This window comes from Onychostruthus taczanowskii, unplaced genomic scaffold (genome assembly GCF_017590055.1).
Source record: "Onychostruthus taczanowskii isolate IOZ18803 unplaced genomic scaffold, ASM1759005v1 scaffold3, whole genome shotgun sequence".
Classification (NCBI taxonomy): domain Eukaryota; kingdom Metazoa; phylum Chordata; class Aves; order Passeriformes; family Passeridae; genus Onychostruthus; species Onychostruthus taczanowskii.
Window position 1 is genome coordinate 1,124,780 of NW_024500349.1, and position 9,402 is coordinate 1,134,181.

General features: G+C 39.2%; 1 long non-coding RNA gene across 2 annotated transcripts; it reads left to right on the top strand.

Annotated features, from left to right (window-relative positions):
• The first annotated feature begins 6 nt into the window (after positions 1 to 6).
• LOC121338141 lies at positions 7 to 5,593 on the top strand. Of its 2 annotated transcripts, XR_005952982.1 has the most exons (4): positions 7 to 322; positions 426 to 508; positions 3,532 to 3,625; positions 5,499 to 5,593. It is a non-coding gene; the product is annotated as an uncharacterized LOC121338141 (long non-coding RNA). The 2 variants fall into 2 exon arrangements; XR_005952981.1 differs by having other exon boundaries at positions 7 to 508.
• The last annotated feature ends 3,809 nt before the right edge of the window (positions 5,594 to 9,402 follow it).

Consider the following 9,402-nt stretch of genomic DNA (forward strand, 5'->3'; position numbering starts at 1 on the left):
GGCCGCTCCGCGGGGCAGCGCCGTGCTGCCGCTCCGCAGGGCCCGGCTGACCCCGCGGGAGCTTCCCCGGTGCCCCGCGGGTCCCTGCCCAGCCCCCGCCCGGGCAGGGGCTGCCGCGCCGTCAGACCGCGATCGAGCGCGATCGTGGTGCCCGTGCCCGGCTCCGTGGAGGTGTCACGGCGCTGGGCACATCGCGCTGGAAGTGCTGTGTCATTGTGCCAGAGGGCTGGGAACAAGTGCGGGAGAAGTTTACTGCTTTTTGACACTGGAGATGAGAATCGCAAGGCAGAGGAGGGACAAGGGCCGGAAACTTGAGCGTAAGGTGGAAAAATGTGTGAAAATGAAATGCTGCGCTCTGTAGTTACTCTTAGTCTCTTTACCTATTGAAGCACAGATATATATATATGCTATTTTGTTTTTCGTAGGTACAAATATACTTAGTAAGGAAGTTAAATTCAATAAAACAACACAGTGTCCCAGAGATAGTCTTGAAAACATCCCTATTAGGGTATGTTTACTTTTTATGTCCTTAATTCTGTCTCAGGGTGTGGATTATGAGAAATTATATATATCAGGATGAATGTAACATCAGGTTTTTTTTTATAATGTCCTTATTGCATGTGGTTTTTCTGTGGCCTTACAAGCCTTAGGTGTTCTGAGCCCTTTAGTTCTGCTAAAATTAATGTTTTTGCGGGTACTAATAAAGTTCATGACCTAGTTAGGATATTAGCAAAAATAAATTTACAAGACCGTACTTTCTTTTTCATAAGTGTTTCCTAAATAGAAAAAAAAATATTTAATATAAATTAAGTATTCACAGTAGGGGAAGTCTCTGAAGCTTCTGGACCTTGGATTGGGCAGAGCCCTGACTTGCTGTTACAGAAGGTGAAATTAGTTTTGCTTGACTCCAGCTGTAATGCTAAAGCAAAGTACTGTGCAGGCTTTCTGGGTGGAACAGAAACTTACTAAAAAGTGACCATCGTCAGGCTTCTCGATGTTCTTTCTTGCAGAAAATAAAAACCTTTAAAAGGCCCCATTTGAATCCTCAAGTGAGGTTATAGTTTTGAGATGTTGGGTGTTCAGACCACTTTGTCTGTTATCTCCAGTATTTAGGAAAGAACTGTGATAACTGGGCTCAAACCCAGTCCAAATTGTTGTTGTTTCAAATTAAAACACCACTTTCTAGCAATAGAAGAAGTTTGTGTTCTATTACCCAGTTTTTATCCAAAGAAAATTTAGATAATTTCATCCCTATGTTAAGGGATGAAAACATGGACTTTTGGGGTTTATTCCAACCTAAAAATTTACTTAAACAATTTATGAAATCAAGTTATGTATCAAAACCAGACATGCCCAATTTTTATGGGATACTTTGAAGTATAGCATAAGTATACTATAGTAGATGAAAATACATGTAAATGAGTCACTTAAGAATCTTTTGTACAGTGCATTTCAGAATATAAAAATGTGAAGCAATAGAGCAGGGGATAAAGAACCCTAAAATCCGAAAAATTATTTTTTGTTTCCCAAGTACAAAATAAAGCAATCAGTGATCAGCATATAAAAGTATATTTTTAAGGAGTTCAGCCATGACAAGCTTGTAATTTTGGTGTATATTAGTAATACTTAATGGTAGTGGACTCTTAAGTCACCTTAATACTTTAAATCCCAGGTAATGCTCTACCTTTTTTAGTTTTGTTTAGTCACAGGCAAATAATGTAGCAGGGAGTAATAACTGCATTGTACAATTCTGGGATAATAGTTTCAATATACAGATGCTGCAGAACCTTGTCCTCCAGGGATGAGAATGTAATTTAGGCTTTACTTTCACTCCCCTCCCCACCCCAGCAAGGAAGCTGAGCTGTGCCTTTCTGACTCCTCTTTACTCAGGGTGATTTAGAGCATCTTTTTGCAATCTGCCCTGCTGATCTTCTGTGACTGAAGCTGCTGGATATGAGTTACTGGGAGATTTTTTTTTTTTCAAGTTTGTAGTTTTGTCTGAGCTACTTAGATGTTTGTAGATAGAAAAGTTTGACTTTGTGTTAATATTAAGGTTTTTGAGCTTTTTTTTTTCTCTTCAAAATCCAGTTAATCAGTAAAGTTGTTTATTTTTTGAAAAAAAAATCAATGGAATATAAATTGGCAAGGGCAAAGCTTATTGCGGGTAGTTCTAAAGGATAAGCCCTTCCCTTTGAACAACTAGCAATATGATTAAATCCAAACAATGCATTTTTATATGCAACATTTTTTCTTCACCTTTTCTTCCCAGTTTTTTTTCTTTTGCTCTCACAGCACAGTTTCTATTCTCCTTCATCTTTTCCTATTATATAATTTATTTGAGTAGGAAACCTAATTGTAATGCCTTCCACACGTGTGTCTTTAATCAGTGACAAATGGATTTTCCTGTCCTGGTGAATCTCAAATATTAATTTTGTTGCCTGTCAGTGTTAGAAAAAGGAGGAGAAAATGCAAAGACCAGGCTTCATTCTTAGAAAGTTAGCTGTTCACAGTGAATTAGTTTTTGATGTTTTACCCCACTAATTTTCTCCCCTGCTCCCCCCATGCCTTCATCAGTGTTTAATGTTACTTTAGGCCTTAGTCCTCAAAGCTTTCTGTGCATGGGCAACAGATGGCTTACTAGAATGAAAGGGGAAGAACAGTGTTACAAAGTAATAGACTTTGAGAAATAAAAAGTTGCAAGTGTCAAAATTAGGGGGGGGGTTCTTTTTTTTTTGACATTTGAAAAACTGTGTGTCTTTTAGTAGGAATAAACTGAGAAACTAAAAAAAAATCAAGTAAGTCAACTTATGTTTTCATATTGATTCTGAGCCTTTCATTTACATTATTTTTCTGAACTATTTTGTTTCATTATTAGAAAAAAATTAAAGATCGTGTGATGAGTAATTTGTCAAGGCTGATGTGCCAGATTACTTTAGTATAGGAAAAATATAAATAAAGTTAGTAAATGGACATAAAGTGTTTCCCTACAAAGGCAAGACAGCTTCTGCTGTCTTGGGAACTCAGAAATAGTTGATTAGAGGTATCTAGTGCTGTTTGCAGATGCTTGTCTCAATTTGCGTTTGCTTCTGCATGACAGATAGTTTTTGTCGTTTGTCCATAGGCTGACTGCATCTGATTTGAGGGAACAGAGAATGTGTCTGTGTTTTGGCAAAAGCATCTGATGCATATTTACTTTTTTAATCTGGAAAAGGTGTTTAAATACAAATCTGGAAGGATGATGCTACAGTTTATCCATAAGTATGCAAAATATCTCTTAGGAATATTTAATCTTGCAAGCCATGATGTGTGTGTAATGATTTTTTTCCACCAAGTTTGGTTTTTGTTGTAATTACAGAAATTTTGAGATGTGTTGTAGATCTTCCTGTCTCATAAACACTTGAATGTGTTCCAGGCTTCTCTGTTAAATTTACCAGAAGTTTGCCTTTCCCTCTGGCTGAGCTAATTGCTCAGTAAGACATGCTACCAAAGCAGTGCAGGATCCAATATTTAGACCTGCTTTTCTGTCTTTAGATTGGACTGGTTTAGATGAAGATGAAGATGCACATGTCTGGGAAGACAACTGGGATGATGACAATGTAGAAGATGATTTCTCGAATCAGTTAAGGTAATTTTATTTAAACTTTCTGTTCTATAAGACAGGTAAAATACTTTAAATGGAGTTGATTAGTTAATATCTAAAAGTTTGAGATCTGCTTATTTTAAAGAAATCAAGATCTGAAATGGAAATAAATGAAAGCTCTAGTTTTTGCTTTTCTGTTTAAAGCCTTTTAGACCCAGAGTTAGGGATTACAAGACTCTGAAGTACTGATCAGCATTTCATCTTCGAATAATTCTACTGAAAATGCCTTAGGACATTGTGGTGACAGAATTTTGCTCTGTTACGCAAACAATGCAAAGATCATGGAAAGTTGAGCTATAGTTGACACTTTGTCAATTTAACATGAGTGGATCCTTTTCTAATGACTTTTGTATGTGTGTGTGTGAAAGTTCTGAATTGTACTGCCAAAATTAATGGCAAGGCATCCAAGATTATCCCTTTGTGCTATGTGGTGTGCAAAGTATGTTACAGTTTTTATGTCTGTACTTTAAAACAGCACTGCTGTTCTTTGTCCAAATGGCAAATTTTCTGGAGATTAGTGATCTGTATTAACGTTAAAGTTCTTTCCTATGTGATGAACATACTGTTTATGAGCAACAACAGCAAAGTAATTGTTAATTACATGCTTTAAAAGAAGTGATAGCAATTTGTGTACCTCTAAACCAGTTGCTTAATCCTCTTTGTCACTTGTAGTTTCAGTAATCCTTTACTGACGCATAATTATAACTTAAATTGTTTCAAGCATCCAGAACAAAGCCAGATTTTATAATTAATCCCTCAGTGTGTTGCATGAGGAGCAAACTGTCTGTAGTACAGCCTGCTTAAACAGTTCCTGGGTTGATCTCCCTTGTACTACAGGGAAAGGAATTATTTTTGTGTCTTCTGCAAAAAAAAAATTTTTGGCATAGTTATTTCATATATGGTTCAAAGGCAGTTAAATGGTAATATTGGAAAACATGTAATGAAACAGACTTTCAAGAAATAGTATAATTCTTGATAGACATAGTTGATCTAGACAAACTTTGTGTAAGGCCTTAGTTGCAGCCTGTGGTATTGGTGACCTTATAGTGGCTTGCAGTGTTGCCTGGTTGTAGCATGTTTCTTCCATCTCTAGAAAGCAGACACTGCAGTCCTCCACTTTTAAAGTCCTACTACTAAATGTGCAAACTAACCCAAAATATTTTTAGAGATTTGTACTTTTGTATCTAGATACACATGTGCTAGGATAAAACAGGATGCATCCTGGCTGGTGTTCAGAGGCAGGTGAGAGGCGAAGTGGTGGCAGGGCAGGAGTGATAAATGTAGTTCCTGACTTGCTGTCCTGGCCACAACTAAGGACAACAAAGCAATCGTTTCCCTCAGAATTGTTCACTGCAAGGTGTATTGCAGCAAGACATAAATAACAATTCCAGACTGCACTATTCTAAAAGCAAAAAAAAGCTTACAGTTGTTTTGGAAGCACATGCAATTAAGTCAAATAGAATAGTGAGTTTGCTTGAGTTAAGGAAACATTGAGAATAATGTATAAGATGCTTGAGAGTATGTATAAGATAATTATTTGGTTGTTCTAGTGAATTTGGAGATGCTGCAGGTGCATAGGTGCTACTTCGTGCCATATGGTGGGTCAGAGGGCAAGAACTGTGATTAAAACAAATATTTGAATTTTTCACTGAGAAGTCACAGTGATTTAAGATAAGAAACTGGAGTTTAAGAATTACAGAGTAAGTAAGGTTAAGGTAATTGGTATAAATAAAAAAGCAGTACGACATTGCTATTTAAAATGATTGTATATTGTGTAGTATATTTAATTTTTTAAAAAAACCATATATCTAACAGTATTGTGTATGTGTTTCAATATATCTGTCTCTCTTCTATACAGAGCTGAATTAGAAAAACATGGATACAAGATGGAAACGTCATAGCTTTTGCAGAATATGGAGTGGTTTAACACTGAACTGTGGATAGACTTTATTGAGAAAAGAAGATGGAAAATGGGAAGACACACTTAGTTCATTATCTGCTTGGATTTATTATTGTTTTGTATAAAAAATAAAGTTTTTAATCTTAGCCTGGTCATACATTTAGCCTCTACTCACCTGGTACGTTGTATTTTGGTTCTGAAGTGTCTTGTGTGGCGCAATTCACGGACCTGCCTGGAATGCCACTAGTGGTCTGTCAGGAGCTCTTGCTCTTGCACTGGCTGCTGTCCGGGGGCTAAACATGTGTAACCAGAATGAAGACTAATGAATACTGGTGTCACAGGAAATAAAATACTTGTGTATTCCAATTAAAATGCAGCAGAGATTGGAAGCAGTATTAGAGAGTGATAAAGCTTGTATTGCCTCAGCATTTTATTTCATAATGACTTGGTGGTGTATTTTTTTAGTTATTTCAGGTGAGTGCTGGTTTAATAAAACAGAGTTCAAAGTGTCTTGCAACAACAGAAATCCAAACTCACCAATCTCGTCCTGTCATTTCTCAGGACTATTAAAGATGAGACTTCTCTGGAGGTGAAAGTTCTGTTCTTGCACTTATTTAAGCCTAGGAGTCTCTGCTGAAATTGCCTCCAATTTGCCAGTTACAGCAGTTCATCTGTATCACGCAAACATGCCTGCGGAGAACAGAAATCAAACTTCCAACTCATTTCATGGAGGCCAACAAGATTTGCCAGAAAGATAGCGCGGTAGTGGCTGGATTCAATTACTCTCTGAACTAGAAAACAGAAAGTGGGAATTACCACACCTATTACCACTTCATGAACGCTCCCCAAAGGACCTGTTAAAGCTGGTGTATGCAAAGACAGAGGGAGATGGCAGCCATGGCTCCAAATTAAATTAGGGTTTTTTTAATAGAGGGCAAACTATAGTTACATACGGAATTAGAGCTACTAGCTTTTTAGCTGTTTACTTAGAGAAATGGAGACTTAATTGTTACTTAAAGTTAGCTTTCAGAATAAAGGTATAGTTCATGGACATGCAGTTATTTGACCTTGTTAACTAAATAACTGAGTATCTTATGTTGTAATGACATTGATTAATGCAAAATATGAGGAAGTTTCCCCTCCCCAAAATTATTGGGTGGTGCTATTTTAATGGTGGAGGCAATATTCACTGTGACTTACTGCATTCTGAAGATAGCTGTGTAAAGACTGAGAACTTCATTGCCATCTGAATGGTTCTGCAAAACTGAATGTCTCAGGTGGTGGTGAATGTTGGCAGTTTGTCCAGCTCTGTGCAGTTTGGGAAAAGAAAGGGAAGGCTTTTCAAGTGGGCTTGCCCTAGTCGCTTAAATTGTTCACATTGAGATATGTGGGTCATGCAGCCCACATCAGTAGAATACGAGTTCTGGAGTTCATAATTTGACACACAACAAATGTAAAGTCTGTGTATTGAATGGCAAATAGCAATACAAACATCCTCAGGTTAGTGCTGGAAATTTAGGAAAAAGGTATGTTGAGTCCAGTCCTGGGATTGCTGTTGTTATTAACACAGCAGTACTGGGAAGTTGAGTAACACAACTGACCAAAAGAAGATGACAAAATAATTGTGGAGATGTCTGGTGCAATCTGGATAGGGACAGCTGCTTTCCATTACAGGACTCTGAAAACCTGACTAAACTAGCCTTGTCCCAGTGATTGCAAGCAGCAGGAGGAAGCCATGGAGATGGAAAAGCACCTTTGCCTCAAGAAAGGGGCTTTTTGCTGAGTTTTTTGCTGTTTTTGCTGAGTCTCAGTTGTATTAGCATCTTTATCTTTCCCTCTTTTTCACAAAAGCAGAATTAGAATGGAAGCCTAGGCTGAGGTAGTGGCTCTGCACTCTCACAGTATCAGTCTTCAACTGCTGGGTTCTGGTATGAAATCCCCAGTTGGAAAAAAGGAGAGCAATCTGCATTGAAGGTCAGTTTGATGATATGGTCTTAAATTGCTGTCTTTGAGGCAAGCCAGGAACTTTGTGCCCATTTGGTTCACTTTTGACAGCTTTGGTGTTCAAGAAGGATGTTGAGGTGGTTGGCCAGGATGTCACAGTATATTTCATCCTAATGTTCCTGCTATTCACCTTTAAAAGGAACTAGTATTCCTGTGTGCTTGTAGACTTGAGTTTTTTAGATTGGCCTTGCTGGGAGTGGTTTCCTTTGGCGGTTGTTCCTGGAGGTGTTGTAATGATCCCTGTTAGCTGAGGAATGCATGAAGTGTGGGAGACAGGAATACTTTGGGCTTGTGAGGGAGGACCCACTGAGAGAAGACAGATTTCGGAAGGAAGATCTGCAGCCTGTCAAGGGTGGGAGTGTGTTGAAGAGAGGGAGGTTTGGCAAAGATCTGAGCGGAGGAGCGGTTGGTCTTTCTAGTTCAGAAAGTAGGACAGCACGTGGAGGTGTGTGCGTGGCGATGGCTGGGTGTGGGCTGCTGGGTAGTCTCTGTTCCCGGTTGTAGGAAGGAGATTTAGGTTGATGTTGTCCGTGTTTGAGGACCTGTCCTCTTCACTGGCCCATCCCTCAGCCAAGCTGTGGAACTCTTGGCCAGTATCCTTACTCTGAGCCATGCCAGGCTATGTGGCACACATCTACAGCTCTCTGCAAGACGAAGGAGGGGGTGTTTTGCAGTGTGGGGAGGGTGACTTGCTGTGACCTAGATGCTGAGGATGTGTCAAGGCAAAGCGTTCAACTAATTTGGAGGAAGGCTCTGGAACATTCCTGATTGCCAATGTTAGGCACTCAGTGCTTTGCCTTGATCCTTAAGAAGCCATACACACCTAAGAAGAAATGCAAAGTCACAGGTAAGCACACAGAATGGTGCGCAGTCCAAAGTAAGGCTGTTTGGAAGGCCTTAAATTCGGCCCTTTTGTTTCAAAATAGCCTTTGCTGTTTCCCCCTGGCGCCTGCCTCCCTCTGCTAGCTTGTGCAACAGCACCAGCAGCTTCCCCAGGTATCTGCTGCTGCTGGGTCACAGTGTGTCCTGTTCCCCTCCTGCTGCACCGTGTCCACGTGGTGCTGGAGAGAACAGTACATGTGGGTCTCCATAACACAGCAGTTCGGCAGGTTTGCAATTGCTCAAATACATTTTCCACTGTCCCTGGGAGAGGGAGAAGTGTTTTCCCCCCTTTGAAGTGTACGATTATTTTAAGTGTGAGATCCCAGGACCTCATCTTTCACTGGGTTTGGTAGTATGTAAAATGCTCTGCACGTTCAAATGTTTCTTTAGCTTCAGTTACTGCTGTGCATATTCAGCATGTCTGCCAATCAGGATTTATGGGGTACCAAGTCAGCCACCCAGAAAAGGAGGCACATGCATTACAACCTGTGCAGCTTTTGTAAGGAATGAGGCAAGGACTCCACAAATGGCTACCTCTCCCTGCCAGCTTTTTCTTGAACCTTATTTTTTTCTTATCCTGTTTTTTCTTGAACACTAACAAGGACTAATAAGTCCCCTGAGAGAGGGGTGCATATAAGAAAATATGTGATCATAAAATTAAAGACTATGAGAAGACATATGTATGGGAAAAGGAACTTATATTGCTCAGAGTCTCAGTTCCAGCATTTCCTATCTTTTAACTGTCTGACTTTACAGCACTAATAATAATCTTTTAATGCAGGTATGATTTTTTGTTTGCATAATGATACAGCTAAATTTGATTTAATTTCAAGACATGCAGGGAAATAAGAAGATTGATGCCCAGAAAGTTTTTGTGGTGGAATTTTACTAAAGAATAAATGTTATGTAACATTTCAAACACAGTGAGATCCTTCAAGATGAAGTGTGTGATATAAATGGAAAATATTTGCAAACT